Source organism: Muntiacus reevesi, chromosome 1 (assembly GCF_963930625.1).
Source record: "Muntiacus reevesi chromosome 1, mMunRee1.1, whole genome shotgun sequence".
NCBI classification, from domain to species: Eukaryota; Metazoa; Chordata; class Mammalia; order Artiodactyla; family Cervidae; genus Muntiacus; species Muntiacus reevesi.
The window spans coordinates 139,643,684-139,666,097 of record NC_089249.1 but is presented as its reverse complement, the minus strand read 5'-3'; the positions used below and the strand labels follow the sequence as shown (position 1 = coordinate 139,666,097).

Here is a 22,414-nt window from a genome sequence, read left to right as displayed (position 1 = left end):
CTGGTGACCAGAGGCTTATCCTTTGGGATACCACCCACAGCCTGGCTCACTCCTGGGATCCGCTCATAAGATGTGGGGGCGGCTCTCCTGCAGGTCACTACAAGCTGCCTTTCTTTTGGTCGCACTGGATTTTCATTGCAGTGTGAGGGCCTTCTCTAGTTGCACCATGCAGGCTTCTCCAGTTATGGTGCTCAGGGTCAGCTGCCCCACAGATGTGGGATCCTAGTTCCCTGACAAGGGACTGAAACCCACATCCCTTGCATTGAAAGGCAGATTCTTAACCACTGGATCACCAGAGAGGTCTTCCAAGGCACAATAGACTCACGTGCCTTGACCATGGAGTCCAAGAAATTCACATCCCTGTCCCACCCAGTTTGCATCTCTCCTTTCCTCCTCCTCTCCCCACTCCTCTTAGCTTTGCAGAGTCTGGGTGTGGGAAGCTCTTTCTGGCACAGCCCGTGGCTCACCAACCTTCAGACAAAAGATGAGCTCCAAGGGCAACTCTGCTCTCTGAATGACGTTCTCTCCCACTCTTGGTCCTCTTTTTACAGGGATGGGTGTGAGTGATCAGGGCCATTTGAAAGCTGCTTCTGTCGAATGGCACCTTTTGAAAAAGTTTTACAGAAAAACGCTTGTCACAGAGCTGCAGTTCTCTGTTCACAGAAAAGTGGGGATTTTAAACACCTTTTTAGCTGTGGACTCTTCTCACTCACTCTTAGAAAACAGGAAGGAATCCACTTGGCAAATCATACCATGTTAAGTTTCTACTGAGTCACATGGCAGGTTCTGGGTCAGGCACTGTGAACAAAGCAATAGGTACTGCTATAGTCCCTCCCCTCAAGGAACTCACAATCTAATGACATGTTACACACACACACACACACACACACACACACACACACACGTGCATTTATGTAGTTCAGCTGTGACAAGTACATTGAAAGAAACACACAGTGCCATGGGACTGGACACAGATGGGACCGTCAGGAAAGGGTTCTCTGAGGAATTAACAGAGACCCATCACCTCATGGGAAATAGATGGGGAGACAGTGGAAACAGTGTCAGACTTTATTTTTTGGGGCTCCAAAATCACTGCAGATGGTGATTGCAGCCATGAAATTAAAAGACGCTTACTCCTTGGAAGGAAAGTTATGACCAACCTAGATAGCATATTAAAAAGCAGAGACATTACTTTGCCAACAAAGATCCATCTGGTCAAGGCTATGGTTTTTCCAGTGGTCATGTACGGATGTGAGAGTTGGACTGTGAAGAAAACTGAGCGCCGAAAAATTGATGCTTTTGAACCGTGGTGTTGGAGAAGACTCTTGAGAGTCCCTTGGACAGCAAGGAGACCCAACCAGTCCATCCTGAAGGAGATAAGTCCTGGGTGTTCACTGGAAGGACTGATGGTGAAGCTGAAACTCCAATACTTTGGCCACCTCATGTGAAGAGTTGACTCATTGGAAAAGACCCTGATGCTGGGAGGGATTGGGGGCAGGAGGAGAAGGGGACGACAGAGGATGAGGTGGCTGAATGGCATCACCAACTCAATGGGCATGGGTTTGGGTAAACTCCAGGAGTTTGTGATGGACAGGGAGGCCTGGCGTGCTGCAATTCATGGGGTCGCAAAGAGTCGGACACGACTGAGCGACTGAACTGAACTGAACTGAAGGACAAAAATAACCAGGTGAAGTGAATGGTAAGGGTGCTTCAGGCAGAAGGAAATGTACCAGAGGTGAAAAGAAGCTTGATTCTCTGGACAAAGGAAGGGCCAGTCAACTGGGTACAAGACACGGGACCAGAGAGGTGGGTGGAAACCAATTTATATATAAGGAATTCAAGCTGAGAATGTTCCAGGCACACACTCTCATACTTGGCATTCCCTCCCAATAGGTATCTTCAGTAACAGAGCATGCTAAGGCCAACAGTCCTGATTTCAACAGCATCGAGGAAGCCACTGAAGGAATTTAAAACATCATGTCATGATCAAATTTTCATTTTAAAGAGGCAATTATAGGTACACAGCCAAGAAGGTAACAGAGGCAGACATAGTGGATGGGGGAAGGTGCTGTGACATATGCTGGCTTCCATTTCAAAGGCTCATTTACTAATCTACACTCGAGCAAAGCAGGTAGGATTGATATCTATTAACTTAGTTTCTCAGTTTTTTTGTTCTAGATTCATACCCCTACTCTACCACTTACTAGCTTTGTGTACTGAAGATCTTCTGTGAGCTTCCTCAGGTTCTTCAAATATGAAACGTGGAGAACTCTTTTACTTTGAAGATTTGAATTTGGATGAAACTGGAGCCTTGGTATATGCACATTCAACACATGCTGACTCATCTCAAGCAAATAATCCTGACAACTTTAAAAAAAGGAAGTCCTCTTCTAGCCTATTAGACCTAATTACTTACACAAAGTTCTAGATATATAAACCATGCAAGACTGCTTAACATGCATTTACTAAAATGTAGCAAATTTTATAGTATTAATTTTACAGGAACCAGTGAATGATAAAAAATGGGGAAGATTTATGTCTAGACATAATTCTATACATTATGTAGTAGACATTTTAATTAGATGCCCATGATGCCCTCCCCATATAAAGGGTGTTCATAGTCCCAATGACGTAACTTCCCAGAAATCTAGTCTATCAATCTAACTTTGAGAATGTCTACCTTCCCAGAGGCTCTAAACCTCTGTACTAAAAACACTGCAGTAGCTGGAAAGATGTCAGCAATATACCCCTGCATCTCAGTCTGATGCCACTGACAGACCCTGAGGGCAGACCACAGGTGGTTACAGCATCCCTTTCTGTGGAACTCTGGGGCTGGGGGCTTCCCTGATAGCCCCGTTGGTGAAGAATCTGCCTGCAATACAGGAAACCCTGGTTCAATTCCTGGGTCAGGAAGATCCACTGGAGAAGGGATAGGCTACCCACTCCAGCATTCTTGGGCTTCCCTTGTGGCTCAACTGGTAAAACAATCTGCCTGTAATGCAGGAGATGGGTTTGATCCCTGGGTTGGGAAGATCCCCTGGAGAAGTGAAAGGCTACCCACTCCAGTATTCTGACCTGGAGAATTCCACGGACCATACAGTCCATTGGGTTGCAAAGAGTCGGACACGACTGAGTGACCTTCACTTTCTTTTCTGTGGAACCCAGTTGCGGCCTCTAAAGTCTTCCCAGCAAAGTGTTCCAGGCGGTACCACCACTGACCCTAAGATATTCCTGGTCCAAAGATACTCAAAGTGGGGGAAAAAAGCAAGTAATGGGAATCTAAGTAATATGTCTGGAATTTCATTTACAAACAGACTGGCAGAAAATGAAAATGAATTTCTCACCACACTGGAACTGTCCCACTTTTCAGCATCACTATCCATCTCCTCATAATCTCATGAAAAATAAAAATACAGTAATAGTCCAAATGCATAAAACAAGGTGTCATCAGCTTACTTTACTCCATTTCAATTATGTGAATTGTTTAAACATATATTACATTAGGGGCATTCATTACAATACAAACCCCCTTCAACCAATTTAAGTATAAGGAACTCCAGTGGAGAATGTTCCAGACACCCACTCTCGTACTTGGCGTTTTCTCCCAACAGAAATCTTCACACCATGTTTTGAATATGGAAGAAGAAAACAAAGTGGTTTTTTATGTCTCTATTACTCTTGTTCATACTGAATGAAAAACCTGTGTAGTAAAAGACTCTTTACAGGTAATGGTGAAAATCAACCCTTTGGTGAGGATTAACTGTAAATATGAATGCAGTGTTATAAGGAAGCAATTTTTAGGGGGGAAAAACTCTGCATGAAGTATAACACAACAATCTTGCTGCCTCAATAAATGATTTGGAAAAAGTCAGTTTAATAATAGTACAGACAAATGTGTGGCACCTTTATAGTTGGTTGGCTATTCAGAGAAGCTCAGAATGTATTATATGAGGCACAGCAAAATATCTGAAATTGGCATGGCAGAGGTAAGAGCTAACTTTCTGCTCCAACTTTGGATGATATAATCACGGGCTGGGATCTACATGGGATCTGGTGGAGGCCATTCTTACCATCAAAATCAGATTTCCAGAGCATGAATCCAAGTGAGAGCTTTGTGAGGATGTGGAAACAGTCCACAAATGATGCCTTTTACTGAGGGTTAATAACACATGCAATTACTTAGAGAAGGGTTTTACTGTTTACTTTTAGTCTCTTATGATTTTACTTCTCTTATTTTCAAATTTAAACACATAATAACAAATAGGAAAAATCTTTCATGATGGAAAGCAAGCTATAGAATGCTCCTTTTTATCAGGGTAGGAAGGGCTGAGTGACAAGTCCAGTTAGGATGCTTATTAAAACTATTTTAAAATATTAACTATATTCTTTTCAGACACACTACTTCTACATTTTGAGAATAAGAAATAATAATGCCTAAATGTTGCTTTGGTCATCAAAGTAATCATACACACACACACACACACACACACACACACACAATGCATACAATACAAACTATAAACACACACATAAAATTTCATCTTTACCATGACTCCAAAGCAGCAGACAACTGAGGCAACTGGAGTGTGGGAAGGTCCAGTGAGTGCCACTGCTGGGTGTATACCCTGAGGAAACCAGAGGTTTTTTTTTTTTTTTTAATTTATTTACTTGAATCCGCCATGGGTGTACATGTGTTCTCCATCCTGAACCCCCCTCCCACCTCCCTTCCCATCCCATCCCTCAGGGTCATCCCAGAGCACCAGCCCTGAGCACCCTGTCTCATGCACCAAAACTGGACTGGCGATTCATTTCACATATGATAATTTACATGTTTCAATGCCATTCTCCCATATCATCCCGCCCTCGCCCTCTCCCACAGAGTCCAAAAGACTGTTCAATACATCTGTGTCTCTTTTGCTGTCTCGCATACAGGGTAATCGTTACCATCTTTCTAAATTCCATATGTATGCGTTAGCATACTGTATTGGTGTTTTTCTTTCTGGCTTACTTCACTCTGTATGATAGGCTCCAGTTTCATCCACCTCATTAGAACTGATTCAAATGCACTCTTTTTAATGGTTGAGTAATATTCCATTGTGTGTATGTGCCACAGCTTCCTTATCCATTCGTCTGCCGATGGACATCTAGGTTGCTTCCATGTCCTGGCTATTGTAAAGAGTGCTGCGATGAACATTGGGGTGCACGTGTCTCTTTCAATTCTGGAGGAAACCAGACTTTGGAGAGACACATGTACCCCAGTGTTCACTGCAGCACTACTTACAATAGCCAGGACATGGAAGCAACCTGGATGTCCGCAGGCAGATGAGTGGATAGGTTGTGGTACATACACACAATGCCACATTACTCAAGTTATAAAAAGGAACGCATCTGAGTCAGTTCTAATGTGGTAGATGAACCTGAAGCCTATTATACAGACTGAGGTAGGTCAGAAAGAGAAAGATAGATACTGTCTATTAATGTATATATATGGAATTTAGAAAGACAGTACTGATGATCCTACATGTAGGGCAATAAAGGAGAGACAGATGTAGAGAACAGACTTTTGGATTTAGTGGGAGAACGCAAGGGTGGGATGAGAGAATAGCATTGAAACATGTACATTAACATATGTAAAATACATGACTAGTCCAAGTTTGATGCATGAAGCAGGGTACCCAAAGCTGGTGGTCTGGGACAACCCAGAGGGATGGAGCGGGGAGGGAACTGGTAGGGGTTAAGGATGGCGGGGAGGTGACACATGTATACCTATGACCAATTCATGTTGATGTATGGCAAAAACCATCACAATATTATAAAATAATTATCCTCCTATAATTAATTTTTTAAAAGTGATCTGGAAGTAGACAGAGACAATGGGTGTATGAATTTATGAATATACTAAAAACCACTTCACTGTACACTTTAAAATGGTGTTTTTTATAGCATATTAATTTTGTTTCAATAAATATATTTTAAAAGTAAAAAAGAGAAAAAAGAAAAGGTCTGGTGAATTGCCCAATTTCACCAGAAAAAGACATAAAAGCCAGCAAGGGATGCACCCTCATCTGCCTGCTTGCTGAGGCCTTTTTCTCACTCTGTTTTTAGCACTCTGTTATTACACTTCCTTTTCTTTATATTTTACAAAATTTTAAAGCTATGCTATGTCAGAAACTCTGGAAATATGTCTAACAGTCTACAGATTAGAGAACTTTAAATGCATAGACATGGGAATTACATCTTAATTGCTTATTTGAAACAGCAATTATCTTCACACTGAAGACTGTCTAAAGAAAGCAATCAACTCAGTCCTGTCATTGGCTGCAACAGTGGCATTACTTTTTTTTTTTTTTTTTGGTGGTGGTAAAACAGACATAAAATTTACCATTTTTAAGTGTACAGTTCTGTAGCATTAAGTGCATTCACACTGTGCAACCACCACCATGCATCCCAGGATTTCTTCATTTTCCCCAATAACTCCATTAAACATAAATTTCCCATTTGCCCCTTCCTCTAGCCCTAGGCAACCATCATTTCTCTGGCTTTATGAATCTGACTGCTCTTGGAATCTCACATAAGAAGAGTCATACCCTATTTGTCCTTTTGGGTCTGGCTCATTTCATGTAGCTACCATCCAAGTTTACCCATGTTTTAAGTGTCAGAACCTCCTTCCTTAATAACACTGAATAATATTCTGTTGTACATACATACATTTTACTTATCCATATGTTCGTCAACAAACACTTGGGTTGCTTCTACCTCTTGGCTATTGTGAATGATGCTGCTGTGAACATAGGTGCAAAAACAACTGATTCCGTCCACTCAGGTGCATAACCAGAAGCAGAAACGCTGCATCACTTGGTATTTCTATGTGTAATTCCAGTGTTCCCATTCTCACACACCTAAACTGAGGAATACAATGAAAACACCAACCAAACACACTTTGTATGTGTTTTAAATAAAGCAGCAGAAAAACACCATCAGATTTCTCTTGCATCACTTCTCACCTAACCTGTTGGGAACATGCTACATCTATGAATTGCCCCTAAATGGCAAGGACTTCTCGGGTAGGCCCTCTGTAGTTCACCATCTCAGGCTAAGTTCAGGCTTTCCTGTTGACAGGAAATAGGACCCAGTAAGGTTCAGTCTGTAGAAATGCAGGAGTGATTCCAAACTACACCCAACACTCAGCTCTGTAGCAGCCCACGGGTGTGGAGCCTGGGGTCAAGGTCCGCTAAGTATAAAATCTGAATTTTTCTAAAACCAGTAATGGGAAAACAGGAAGATCAAGGAAGGTGGTGAAATCCCCACTAAGGCCAATGATTGCACAACACATCACTCCCTGAAGCATTTTTTTCCACCTGCTATAACACTAAAAATTAGGAGTGCTTTGTTACTTGAGAATTCACCAATCCCAGAACTTTCCTTTCTTAGAAGTTCTTCCAGGGTTTCTGTCAGAAATTCCTTTTCTGTTTAAGGGAGCAGGACACTCCAAGGAATTTCAGAACTGGTAGTATTATAACACACCATCGGGCAGAACTGTCCCTCCCTGTAACTAATCAAAACCAGTCAGTGTGGTTTGAAGGCACCCTGAATGTATGCACACATGTGGAGGTCGTGGGTCATATGGTGGTCAATGCTATATGGAAAGCAATTCAGGGTGAAGCAGGTGTGGCTCAAGGGGTTCCTCCAAGAACAGCCCCTTTGGGTGGGGAAGAGAGGGTCAGAGGACTGTGTGGACCAGCAAAGGAGCACGGTGACCAGGAATGTCTGACTATAGGATGGGCAGGAAACGGAAGCTCTTTGGCCAGGAGGCAACCCTTAACCTCTCTACTCACTCCCAGTCACCTTTCTTCTGGACTCTGTCCCACTGAAGGACTTGATAATAAAACAGGCTTAAGACATCAACTTGGCTATGTTGCCTACTGGGTAGTTTCTGTACATTAAAGGGTCACATATATAGTTTTTCCTTCCCTGGCTCTTCTCGACCTGCAGTGGCAGGTCTTAACCTCAGCAGACTATTCTCTTTGACCACTGCTTTGGTTTCTATACTAGTCAGTTATCCATGGAGAGGGAAGGTTAACAGGTACAGATGTGCACCTAGGAAGATATTAAGAGGTTTCTGTTTAGCGCACTGAGGCTAAACTGCACGAAATTACCTGAGCCTTGCAACAGACTATGATGTAACACATAATCAGGTCATGTAGTCTGATCCTTTTCTGCTGCTGTTGCATGTGTAAAGCCTCTTTGGGAGTCTTCAGGGAAGAGGGATGCAGGAAAATCTGGGTTCCCCAATAACCACACCTCTCACCCCAGAAGTACTCAAGGATCCAGGCTGAAGATGTATGCTCTGTTAAATTTCCTAGCCTTTTGTGCACACCTGATGCTGGGCTGATATTTAGACCTTCACAGCTCTGAAACTGACATATTCTAGATGACATTGCAGAGTACTCCTTAATTATTTGATATAAGTAAAATTATTTACATTTTATTTTCATGCAAAGATGACAGCAGGGGGTTCCCAGGTGGCTCCGTGGTAAAGAATCTGCCTGCCAAAACAAGAGTTAGGCAGGAGACAGGAGTTTGATCCCTGTCAGGAAGAGTCCTCTAGAGTAGGAAATGGCAACTCCAGTACTTTTGCCTGGAAAATTCCATGGTCAGAGGAGCTTGGCAGGCTACAGTCCAAAGGGTCGCAGAAAGTCAGGCGTGACTGAGCACACATGCCCTCGCAAAGGTGAGAGCAGCAATAACATGGGCATTCAATAAGTATTTTTTGAATTAGACTAGATCTTAAAAATTTGTTAAAGACAAAGATGGAATTTTATTTATGCTATAATGTGAATACCGTTCAACATGTAGGACTTTTTTCTCCCTGTTTAAGCTGAATTTCATTTTGAACATCCAATACTGACAGCATCAAGCTATTTTAATTAGGTAACTTTTTATGTTTATAAAAGTGGCACAAATGTCTCCGAATAGCACTCGAGATACTAATCCACACTCAGCACTCACCTAGCATCAGTCTCTCAAACGTTCCACAGATCTTAATAATATGTCCAATCAGTACAACATGATAGACTACCACCCAGCTCCTCCTTGGCCTCGTCTCACAGAACAAGGCCAAGACAGACGGAGTAACAGTCCCTGGGCTCTAGGGAAGGAGCCGTGCGGGAACAGGGCAGGCGAGTTCCTGGGTCCCGCCACTGTGTGACGCCACCTCTCGACTTCCGGTCTTCCTTCCGGGCGCAATGCGGCTCTTCTGACGGGAGGCAAGATGGCTGCCATCCTTCAGTTATCACAGTACTGTACCTTTAGAACGGACAGCATCAGCACTGTGATAACTGAGCCAGGGCAGCCTGTCAGTCACCGCGCTGCCGGCGTCCCTTCCAGCCGACTTTCCGGCGGACTCCCTCAGACGGCTCCCCAGGGACTGAAGCACTGAAAGGTCTCCTTCTGGAAGGTGGCGAAGCAGAAGAAAAAGCAGGGTCACAGCCCAGTAACTGGTGAGGCTGAAACAGTAAAAGGGCCGGCTGAATTATAGTAAGACGAATGATGAACATGTACTTTATACATATTAAAGATGAACCACCACGAATACATCAAACAAGTTTTCTGGTTCTATTTGACAATGTTGCCTCTACTGAGCAGGGATTCACTGATTCCATCTTCCTGACCTCAATCATTCATGCAGTAAATATTTACTGAAGGTCTACTGTGTTCTAAGTCATCTTCTGGATGTCCAGGAATTGAAGGTAAATAAGAAACAGTCCCTACCCTCAAAGTGCTCATAATCAAACATGGCAATACTACTTCACATCTACCTAACATGCAATAATTTTCTATGTGCATTCTGCTTTGGTTTTCACAAGAACCCTATGGGATTGTCAATGAATCACTCAATTCATCACAAAAGGATTCTGGAATAGGTTAGACATCATTAGACCATTTTACAGAAAGAGAATAAAAACCTAAGAGAGGTTAGGGACTTCCCTAGCAGTCAAGTAGTTAAGAATCAGTGCTTTCATTGCAGGGCGCACAGGTTCAATGCTCGGTCAGGAAACTTAAGACCTCACATGCTGTGCAGGAAAGCCAAAAAAAAAAAAAAAGGAAAAAAAAAATAAACCCCGAAAACTGAAGAGAGGTTAGGTGATTTACCTGATCACACCACTGGTTACACTGAACCTGAGTTCAAATCCATGTCAAACTATGAAACCTACTGCTCTTTTCTCTGCCCTAACCCAGCCAGTCAACTCCATCAAGTGGTTGTTCAGTTTATACAATTTATGCAAACAGAAAGATTCTGGAAACATCTGCTTTCAGGTTAAAATTTTTAGTCTTCTCAGTGTCTCAGGTCATGAAGCAGGAGCTTATGGGAGTTTTATGATTTAAGAAGAAATACACATTAGTCAAAAAAAAAAAAAAAAGATTTATTGTTCTTGCTTTGAGTGCTAAGAATGTACTCACATTGATGACACTAATGATGATTACATATTTATATCACACCTATGGGGTGTTTTTCACTATAGTTAATGTCAATTCTACAGTTATGGTGAGAAAGATTGTTAACAACCTTTGGCATGCCTTCTGAAAAAATCAACATATACACATCACTTGCTTTGAAACTACCTGTTACTTTTAAGATGTACCCTGAAGTCATCTTCAGGGATGATGTACTTTTTTAATAAAAAGATTCTGAAACTGGAATTCAAGCTTCAGAATAGTCAACTTATTAAAGCCATGAGTCACTCATTTTTTTTTTTCTATGTCAGTCAAGTTCTCAAGTTATTTCACTTTGACTGGAACTTGACAGATATTTGAAAATAATTTTGTTTTCAATTAGGCATTTGCTCGATTTCAAAGACTCCATTATATGCAAATTAGATATCAGCACTGTACTTCAAATAAGTCAAAGAGATGAATCAACTCTTTAGATCAGCAGAGGTCAGAAAATAGTAGAGTACAGTGAGCCAGCTCAACTGTTAACTTTATACACTATGAAACTGACTATATATTCAGAAAAGGAATATCCAGTGAAATAATCCACCTGTATACAAATTAAAACAACTCTCTAAAGTGCAGAAATATCTAAAAGTTAAAGAAGTCATTGCCTAGGTCTTAGCCAACTGACGCAATACAGAGTTGAAACAGGAGAGGGCAACGAAGATTAATAAAAAAAACTGGATTCCCTTAACCTAAGGTTACTGGAAATAGCTGCACATTTTCACCCAAATTATAAACATCTGTTATGTGAACAAAGATATTGTGACTATTTGAGAATAAAATTTTAGATAGCTGATACATCAAATAAGATAAAAAGATTACCAGCTAACATTTCCCAGCCACAGTTCTGGTTCTGTCAGCTTTGGAAAACAAGAATACTTCCTCTGAGATACTGGAGGGTAGGTAAAGATGGGAACAAATAAATAACTCTGATATACTTAGTAGTTATTGGACCATTCTTTGCAAACACCGAGTGGTAGGGCAATTGAATGTCTAAATATGAAGTCAAGTATGAACGTAAAAGTCTATAATGTACTGCAAAGCTGAAATTCACTCTATTAGCCATGACCAAAAATCAGACAACTAAAGATTTCTGGTACAAAGAGTAAAGAGTATTTCCTTTATTTCCTTATTTTTCCTCTCATTTCTTTTTTACCTAAATTGGGTGGAAGGGGTAGGGATACAGCAGGGAGCCAAGTGACCAAATAATAATAAAAAGCAAACTGCCATTATACTGTGAATCATTAAATTAATATTTTCTCAGAATAATTCTAAAGTAGTTTCAAGGAAGCAAAAGTACAGGTTTTCAAAACTGTATTTTATAAATACTAATAAACACTTAAAATGTTTTATTTCTCTTGGAAGTTATTTCTTCTACATGTGCATTTAAAAAAATTAAATCTACCAAAATAATTTGTCAGTAGATACTTCTTTTAAAAAAACTGAATAATTTAATTTTAAAACAAGTGACAGCAGGTGCTCATGTTATAGTAGAAAAGTACACTGCACAGTAAGAGGGAGAAAGAGAAAAATGTTTTCCCCCCAAAATCAACCTGGTTTTAACCTCAAGTTCTTCTATGATGAAAATGATACAACTGAGAACAATTTCTTCATGATGCATGCACCATTATCATCTAGAAAGTACTACTGACAAATTAGTATACTAAAAATGTGGTTTTAGACCTTGTGGAACACAAAGAATTTGTCATGTTTCATATCAACGGAATGAAAAGGAAAATACAAAGATTTTGAACAATTAAGTATCTGATTATATATTAAATAAGTGAAGGTACCATGAAATGAGCTGCCAGCATACAAAATATTTGACAATACTTAAAAACTAAAATAGTGCAAATAGGTTGTTTAATTTAAATCCACCCGTCTTTTACTGAAGTGTGATTTTTTTCCTTCCCCAACTTGAAAACTACCATCCAACTTGGTGACATTACAAAATGTGCAAATTTGACCAAACTGTCAAGATGTGAAAATGTACCGTCAACAGAAGATGCCAAATGTCAACTACTGCTTTGTCAGGAGCACAGAGAACATATATTTGCATTTCATGGCAAAGTTTTGCTGTTAAGAGTGTTTAAAAACTTAACTGGTGTCAAGATTAGTAGGAAACCTGGAATGAGGAGGTTACACATTTTCTTCTTTCTTTAGGAGAAATAAATCAGCCAAAACGTCAAGGAAAAGCCAAGGACAACTGCCTGGTGCCAAGTCAGCCCCAATTCTCACAGAGAAGCATTAACTGGGACTAATTACAGAGGGGGTGACATTGTTTTACCCATTCCAAGCACTGCACTCCAAGCAGTCATGCTCCATAACCTCAGCAAAAGCTAACACGGAAGGTCCATATTCGGTAATGCTGAGACAGAAAGAGGAACAAAATGATGGGGATTTTAGCCCCCAAAGCTCCCAGGAGACTAAGAATCTATAAGCAGCTGGACCATCCTGCTTAATGTTTGATAGAATACAGTATTCTATTCTATGGGCCTTTCTCCTTTACACATGAACTCAGCATACACACTTGTAGTCCAACTGTCAACTTAATTCACTTTTGGATTTTGCTTGAGATTTAATTTTTGCCCCAGATTTTGGATTTCACAGTCTGCTCACAAGTCAGCTTTACTTCATTTCACCTTTGTTATCATATTCTTTTAGAATAACCAGTTAGAAATATACCAGCTAACTTCAAAATGATCCACCCCTAGCTAACCATCTCTAAAAACTCTGGTCATCTTCTATTAATCTGTGATTTCCTCAGCACTGCCATTTAGAAATGCTGGGTCTTACTTCTCAAATTCCCATAATTGACAGCTGAAGGGGGGCCATACCAAAGGCATGCACTGACCTCCACTTCTAGAGCCTTGGGCTGGTGCAGAAACACAAGCACACTCCTGTCTTCTGCAGAGTCCACCACTCAGAGCTTCTATTCCTACATCTGGAAAAGGAACACATTTCTACATGTAACAGATGGAAAAAGAACGCGTTTCTACTTGTAACACAGAGGTACTGCCCTCATTATGATGTGCTGGATCTTAAACTGTGATTTACTTTGGTTCTGTTTACATCTGATTTCCTCAAGTCTACAGTCTTGTTCCTGAAGTCAGAGACTGTTCTCTTCATGTCCCTTCACAAAATTAATCACAGTCCTTCCTACAAAGTGTAAGCTCAACAAATACTTGACTGATTCACAAACTCCTTCATTTCTCAGGGATTCTCTAAATAAGTTATCAGCAAAAGTATACACTGAATTCCTCAGTCTATATGTCAACAGGCAAGATACTTGATAGTTTGTCATCTGTAAAATGAAGGGATAGTACTAAACGTCCAAGTCCCTTCTAGTGTCTTTACTGAACCTCAATAGATAAAACCAAACTCCAAAGATATCAACATTCCATTCAGGTCAACATTATACTTTTTTTGAGGAAAGGGGTCAGCAACTTTGTGGGCCTCCCACCAGTGGAGCTATGATGTGGGAGCAGAAAGTGAAAGCAGAGAAAGAGAAAATTTTAAGAAGTGTGTGGCCTCACTACGATGTCACCATGTGTCACAACTGTAGCACCAAGTGCCACACACTCTTCTCTGGTATAGTTTGGTATTCCCAGAAAGCTTTTACAAAAGCAGTTTTGGCCAGATATGTGGGTCTCTAAATTTTCTCATGATACCCCTAATTAGCCCTTCCAATACCCTGGACATTTTTACTGACCTTCCTAAGCGGGCCATTCCTCCTGCAGAGAAATCTGCAGGGCCGTCACTATTATACTGTACTTGTACTGTATAATACTCTATTGTACTGTAATAGTAACTCTTGGGGGTCCCCAAATCCACATGGAAAATAGCAGGGCAAAGTAAATGGTTGACAAATATGAAATAACTGTATTTCCTGCAGCCACCTCCTTGGAAATTAAACCCAAGAAAAAAAGGAGTGATATTATAGACCAGTGCTGTCCCAGATAAGCAAAAAGCAAGTCATGTTTGCAATCTTAGATACTTAGGTAGTCACATTAAAAAAAAGAAAAACAAAAAACTAAATTATAAACAGGTTAAATGATGTTAACAACATATTCTCTTAACACAATACACCCAAAATATTTTCATTGGACCATGTAATCAATATAAACATTAATGAGACATTTTACTTTTTTGTACTAAGTCTTTGAAATCCAGGGCATATTTACACTTAACACATCTCAATTCAAACAATAAAATTTCAACAGAAATAATCTGTAGATTTCATAAAATTCACAGCTTAAAAAGTAGACACATACACCCAACTTCCAAACATAATGAACTTTTCCAAAAGCTGAACACCAATTTTTAATTTAAAAATCAGTTCCTTAACATCCTAGCCAAATTCCAGGCGCTTGACAGCCACACGTAGCTAGTGGCTATTGCACTGATACAGGTTACAGGAGAGCCTGTCATCTGGATTTTTAAAAATCAGAACCCTTCACCCAGCAAGTCATTCTACAGCACTCACAGGTTACTCAAATGACACCAGGTATTTTCTGCCCTCCTAATCTTTAAGTTGTTAATACTTCAATGATGATCACTTATTAAGAAACCCTTTCTAAAGAATGAACAACTCTTTCAGCTCTGAGAATTCAGGGAAAAATGAAAATGGAAACATCATGATTCAAAGATACCAAGTTAACTTTCAAGGTAAAGGTGGAAAATCCTGCCATCGTTATTTCTTTGTCCAGGATATTAGTCACCCTGTAAAAGTTACAGGCCTTGTTTATAGTAAGCCTCTCAACTTCCATACTTACCCCAGCTGTCACTGCATCCTCAGATTCCTTGTCTTCAAGTTTTCCCTCCTACCCCCCACCAACCTCCTCTCTCTCCAGCAAAATCCCTAAAACACATTCTAGAAGTGAAGTCGCTCAGTCGTGTCCGACTCTCTGCGACCTCCTGGACTGTAGCCTACCAGGCTCGTCAGTCTATGGGATTTTCCAGGCAAGAATACTGGAGTGAGTTGCCATTTCCTTCTCCACATTCTAGAAGCCCCTCTTTAATTCATTCCAAAAAGTACTTGTTACTGTTGACATGGTGAAACACATGAATAATTCAATAAACGAATCTCAAACTATTCAATTAATCATTCATCGGCTTAGGTACTCAACTTATCTTGGGAAAAGCTTTTTTGAATACACATGGAAAGTATTGCCCGACCCTTCCCCAAAGGAACCAATTACAAACACTGCAGCTTTCTCTCCGAGTGTCAAAGTTCAGTTTCTCCTGCAGCTGACTTAAAAGTTGATCTTCTAAAAGGAGCTGGATTCCTAAGGTAGTTCTATTTTGAGCCTTCTTCCTGTTCTGAAGCTAAAGTTGGAAGGGCTTAGGTGGTGATGTCATGGAAGGGAGACTGCTGGCTTTCATTGAAGGGTCTCCTCCAGCAACTCTGGGGGATGCTCATAAAGGGGACCTTAGGAAGAATGTGCACCTCTCGTCACTTTCTCCCCCTCCTTTCTGAGTCCCAGCTATTCATCAGCCAGCAAGAACACAAGTTCAAATAAGCGTGCAAACATATTTACATATTTTAATTGTTAAGCATCTCAAAAATTGAAAGTCTGAGAATGAAAATGTCTCACACCAGGGAAAAGGGGTGACATCTCTTTTTCCACACCCCCATCCCCACCTAAATATCTATCGTAGGACTAGAGGCAAAAATGGGGAGCAGCTGATAAGAATAAAGAGATTATAAACGCAGGCGGCTTGAAGAGGAAGCTGCTTGTTGGGGATACTCAGGACAGAAAGAAGACCCCTGGATCCCTTCTCTTCCACTCTTTCCTCCTCCCTTTTGGAATGGTTAGATTTAGGGCAGGGTGTGCCTTCTGCTTGGGAGGCGTATTTGGCTCCGGAGAACCAAGAGGGGCCAGGGTGGGGCCCAGAGAAAGAGAGCCAGAAAATGGTTACTCAGGCCAGATTCTGGACTAAGCTCTTAGCGAGAGAATAGAGGGGGCAGATTCCATCGTAAGACCCCCTGGAGAACGAAGAACGCACACTAAACCCAAGGAGATCACTTCTTTCTATCTAAACCCAGCAGTTAGTTGCTGGTTGTGAGCTGCAGGTCCAGAGGCAAGAAACAAATCCCAATACATCTGTAGCCAACTTGCAGGGGTGGGTGGGGGGAATGGATGTGGCCAGCGCAATCGGCAGGTGAAAGCAGCACTTTCTGGCCAATTCTGGGACGGGAGGGCTGGTGAACAGCTTTGGGAAAGCCGGTCGGTTTCTCAGCTCACCTCTCCTCCAAAGCGAGGAATGAGCACAGGTGTGGTCCTTCTCCAAGAAGGTGGCAGCTGGCCTGCGGGTAGCCGAGTGAGGGAGAAGAGTCTTCGGAAGGGGGTAAGGCAGAGGTGACGCCCTGGGGTCAGCTACGGCCGGGAGCACGCGATCTTCGCCAACTCCCCTCCCCCTTCTTGAAAAGCGACCGAGACCGGCGTAAATTACAGCCACGCACCCTTCCTTCCCCAATAATGCTTCTAATAAAAGGAACAGCCTCTCATGCCTGCACACACAAAAAACAACTGCAAGCTCCGGTTGATGGAAATAAACAGGTGAGCCCCGAGAGGAAGCGGGAAAAGATCAGGGATGCGAGCACGAACGTGCGGAGAAATCAAGGCTTCCCCGCCCTCCCCGCACACCCCTCCCCTCTCGCCCGGGAGAATCTGCGTGGCAGGTTGTAAGCTAAAAATGCCACTCAGACAGAGCCCCCCCATCTCCCGGCCCCGCGCCCATTCTCCCTCCTACCCCGGGGTCGGCGTCCCGGCCTCGTGGTAGCGACCGGTGGCCGCGCCGCGCGGGGCTCACCCTCGCCCCGGACCGCCGCCGCGGGGACTCCGGTCTTCCTCTCTCCTCCCTCCCTCCTCCTCCTCCTCCGCCTCCTCCTCGCAGACTCCTCCCGCCGGATCCTTCATGTAAACAACATCCAGGCTCTATTTACAGTCGCCGCCGGACAGCAAGGGACCCACGCCAGCTGCCTGGAAGCAGGCGGGGGTGGGGGAAAAGCGAGTGCGCAACATTTACACACACCCGCCCCGCCCCTCCGCGCCAGTGCCCCGCCAGGGGGCCGGAGCCGGACACCGGGGGTCTCCCCGCGCCCTCGTTCAACCTGCGCGGCTCCTGACACCCCAGCGAGGGCCAGAGGGAAACCGCGGAAATGCCAATGGGCGAGGTCGCCCCCCAGCCCCGCAGGGAAAGAAAAAACAACAACAACAAAAACATCCCAACCACAACAAAACCAGCCCAGCAACACCCTCCAAGTGCGTGCGGGGTCCCAGGCCGCCCCGAGCCCCCGCCCCGGCGCCCCGCCGCCTACCCCGAGGTGGCGAGCTGCGTGCAGTCTCCCGCGGAGGCTGCAGGGCGGGCGCCGGGCAGCGGCGCGCCCTCAGCCCCAGCCGCCGCCGCCGCCTGGCCCGCCCCCCGCGCGGCCGCCGAGCCGGCCGAGCCCCGCGGCGGCGTGTGCGTGTGAGGGTGCGCGCGTCGCGGCGGGCCTCGCCGGAACCGCTCTCCTCGCCTCCCGGCTTCCCGTGCCCTCGGGCGGGCGGGCTCCGGTGCGGCGAGACCCGGCCAGGAGCGGCCCGGCCAGCGCTCCACCGCGCCGCAGGGGCGCGCACACGGACGTAGACACTCGGCGCACCGAGCCCCGCGCGGCCGCACGTCTCCCGCCGGCGCCCGGCTCAGCGCGCGCCCCGCCGCCCCCGCGCCCGGCACGCCGCCCCCATACCCACCTGCGCCCCCGGGGGGGTCCTGGACCCCCCCCTTTCCTTTGTTCTTCCCGCTATTTGCATGAGGATTATCTAATGACGCAGCAAGGATACAACGTGCTCGCCACAACGTGACCGTCGCCATTTTTCTGTTTTTATTCTATCTCTGCCATGTGATAGATGAGGGGGGGTGGGGGTTGGAAAAGAGAGAGAGACTGGATTTAAAAAAAAAAAAAAAACTTCCGGGTCTCTTGACCGGGAAGGGAGAAAAACAAAAGGGAGACGAGACACAACTCCACGGGAAGGATGTGTGTGTTTGTGTGTGTGTTTGCATGTGCGCGCGATTGAGCGCCCTTCCTTCTGCTCGGAGAAGGGAGGCTCCCAGGGCGAACCCGGAGCATCCTCCCACCTAGGGAGCCCTCTGCCACCAGTTGGTCCAGATCGACCCCCTCTAGCCGTGGCGGTCGCGGGTTGCGGTCCCACACCCGCAGCCAACGCTCTGCGAAGCTGTCAGCTTGGTCCATTCTGGCCGCCTCCACTTGCTGGTCCACCCCAGAGCTCGTGCTCTCGCTCCCAGGAGGGTGTACCTTTCTGGGTTAGGTGCAAAGAAGTCTCACTAACATGAAGAAACGATCAAATTTTAAGGCTACCGTATTTCCCAAGTTTTAAAATAGTTTGCTTCCCTGCTGTTGTGCATGACAACCGCGTGGCAACACTAGGCAGAATCTAATTATCAGTTCGAATCTTTCCTTCCTCTCTTTTCTTTACCCTCTTTTCTCTCTCATCCTGAAGCGGAACACACCCTTATGTGGTGTTCCGAGGGGTTTGTCAGGAGGGGACCGACCTTTCCTCGTGGATTGACTTATTTAGAAAGAAAATCTTAATAAATGGTCGTTCAGGGTCAGGGAGCATTGTTTAAGAAGACGGTTGCATGGAGCAAGGTGGATTCGCGTTACACTCATGTCATTCACAGAAGGCGTGATCATTCTCTCCCAAGTCTCGTGTTCACGGGCCGCTGAAAAAAAGTGTTTTGGAACTCTGCCACATTTTTCAGTGAGATATAGAATTTTGTGCTTTTGTTTACTATTGTATTTCCTTTGGGCACTTTCACTTTTGTTTCTCTGGAGTTTCCTTTCTGGTTTCTTGTACTATTCGCAATTCAGAGCAGAAATAGACTAGAGTGGACAGGGTTCCTTATTTCTCAGGCAAAGACACTGAGGCTCTGAGTAGTGAGGGGAGTTGCTCCAGGTCACGAATTTAATTGGAATAATTGAGCCCTGCTCACCTGATGTATCTGTTAGAGGGGTGGCGATGGAGAGGGGGGCAGTGGGGAGTTAACTTAGCGACGACGTAGAGCTGCAGTTCTGCTTTGTGAAATTCGTATCCTAGATATTAAAGATGGAGAACACTTACCAGATCATTCACGTCTTAGGACTGCTGTGAACTGATTGCTCTTCAAAACCCCTTTTCTTGTGCCTTGACTCCTGTTTATCTGTTCATTCAGGTTCTGCTTCACCTTTTCATGGGAGAGTTTGCTATTTCACTGAACAACCCTACATGATTGCTATGAATTCACTTTATTAGAATCACAGAGATGACCACTCCTTTGCCCACCCACTGTGTCCTTTTTATATTTATTTCATGATTCCTTTCACATTTACTGTACAGGACAGCTGATACACTTCTCTGAGCAAGGTCAGGGCCATGCTCCTATTATATCTCCCATGTTTAGCACCCTGTCTGGCAATGATTGAGCATATAAAGGTCTGAAAAGGATTTTTTCCATAATTCCATCCTGACCATTTCTAGGAAATTCCTTCCGTGTTTTTGGTGAAAGCAGAACACCGGAGGTGCTTTATGATGCTTACACCTCCACGGACCATTTTTGGGCAGGCTTCTAATTTACAGAGCCAAGCAAATCATTTGCTATCTAAATTTTTAAATTTAGTTATTTTAAAAACTTAATTTTATTTATTTATTTGTCTGTGCTGTTTCTCTGCTGCGGGAGCTCTCCTCTAGGTGTGGTGAACAGGGACTTCTCGCTAGTTGTGATGTGCTGGCTTCTCATTGCAGAGCCATGGGGCTCTGTGGCCCTGGGACTTCGGTAGGTGCTGCCCGTGGGCTCAGTAGCTGTGGCTCCCAGGCTCCAGAGCAGGGCTCAATAGTTGCGGTACACCCGCTGAGGTGCTCCGAGGCATTTGGGATCTTCTCAGATCAGGGATTGTACCTGTATTGGCAGGCATGTTCATTACCACTGAGTCACCAGGGAAGCCCTCAATTAAAAAAAAAATCAACTTTTATCTCCCCTCTTTTTAATGTATTTGGTTTCTCATCTTCAGATTCTATCCAATTAATATAATTAATTATGCCAACACTTTGAGTTTTACTTTCGTAGAGTGCAAATGTTGGTGAAGTTCAAACTGATTTTACCCTGCTCAGCCTGGAATTGAATTATCAGAGGCAGCATTCTTTATGAGACTCTGATTCTTCCTGGAACCCAGTGAACTAAGTGAAGAGGCTGGGTTGAGCACGGTGAAGAGGGCTACTGGAAAGATGTCAGCACCTGGATAAAAAGTGCATATTTGCAACTTTAAAGGATTGGAGAATAGTTAGTGTATGTAATTATATTTACAGCTTGCCGGAAGGTCCAGACTGTCACAAGTGAGCTCAGACGAATCTAGACTAATGAGGTTCCATTGCATATCTGAATATGAACACGTATTCATTTGGACAGGATAGAGAAGTTGGTGTTACTGATTGTAACATCCGAAGTTCGTATGTTTCAATGGGTGCTTCTGTATTTAGAATGGATAACCAACAAAGGCCTACTGTATAGCACATGAAACTCTGCTCGATGTTTTGTAGTGGCCTCAGTGGGAGGAGAGTTTGGGGGAGAACGGATACAGGTATATGGATGGCTGAATCCCTTTGCTGTTCGCCTGAAACTATCACAACATTGTTAATCACCTGTGTGTGCCTGTGTGCTCAGTTGTAATCAGCTCTTTGTGGCGCCATGGACTGTATCTGCCAGGCTCCTCTGTCCATGGGATTTTCCATGCAAGAACACTGGAGTGGGGTGCCATTTCCTCTTCCAGGAGATCTCCCCCACCTAGAGATTTCATCTGCATCTCTTGGGTCTCCTGCCTTAGCAGGTGGACTCTTTACCAACTGGGTTGCCTGGGAATCCCTTAGTTGGCTATACCCCAATATAAAATAAAAAGTTTAAAAAAATAATAAAGTTTATATGTTTCATCCCAGATAATATGTGAGATAATAATTTTAAGGGCAACAGTATCAACTTCTAGCAAGGTGAAGGTAAAGCCTAATTACATGTAAAGTCACATGCTCACTTAAATACAAAGCTAAACAGAGGAAAGAGAAGCACAGCTCAAGAACATAAGAAATACCTCTATGTCTCTTGTCTTCCATATCCGTATGCTCACATCATTATATTCTTTATCAATCTTAAATCCTCTGGGATACTACATAGCTGCTGATTAAAGAGAGCTCTTATAGGCACTCCAACAATGTTCTTTCATTTCTCTAAATACACACTTGAAAAATTGCAATTCTTGGTGTGTGAGATGAACTTTGGAATCGGGTACTAATCTCAGCTCTGCCAATCTATTAGCTGTGTCATCCTGGGTAAATTATTCATCAGTTCTGATTCTCTATTTGTTTACATATAAATTGACAATTACAACACCTACCTCAAAGAGGAGTTTTAAGATTGAAACTTAATCAAAATGTAATAAAATATGTGCAAAGACCTCACATGGTACTTAGAACAGAATTTTTAATAACAAGTATCTGTAATAATTTTGTTATTATATTTGTATTTACCCAATGAACTTTTTAGAATTATTCCATCCCATTTGCCTTCTTGCTCTTGGCCCTTCAACAAACCTGCTATTGATGAAAGTTCTGTGAGGATGAAGGTAAATAAGTCCTGCTTTCAGGTTCACACTTCAGCCTTGGAAAAGATCCATATGCCAGTAACTATCCTGATACTGGAGAACTGAAGACAAATACTTGGTTCATACCACTTTATGATGATCTACCTGAGAAATATTTAATTAAGATCCAACTTATTAATACCCAGGAAATGACAATTCTTGTGGAAGCAGTTAGGAAGATGCCAAAAAACAAAAAACAAAAACAAAAACTTCTGAAAAGAAAACTCCACACATCTTAACATAAATGAG

The 22,414-nt window shown here is 43.3% G+C and overlaps 1 long non-coding RNA gene across 1 annotated transcript; it reads right to left on the bottom strand.

Annotated features, from left to right (window-relative positions):
• Nucleotides 1-1,641: 1,641 nt before the first annotated feature.
• Nucleotides 1,642-16,969, bottom strand: LOC136150779 (uncharacterized). The gene is made up of 3 exons (XR_010659931.1): nucleotides 16,746-16,969; nucleotides 13,352-13,441; nucleotides 1,642-9,506 (listed from the first exon to the last, which is right to left on the bottom strand). It is a non-coding gene; the product is annotated as an uncharacterized lncRNA (long non-coding RNA).
• Nucleotides 16,970-22,414: the final 5,445 nt, after the last annotated feature.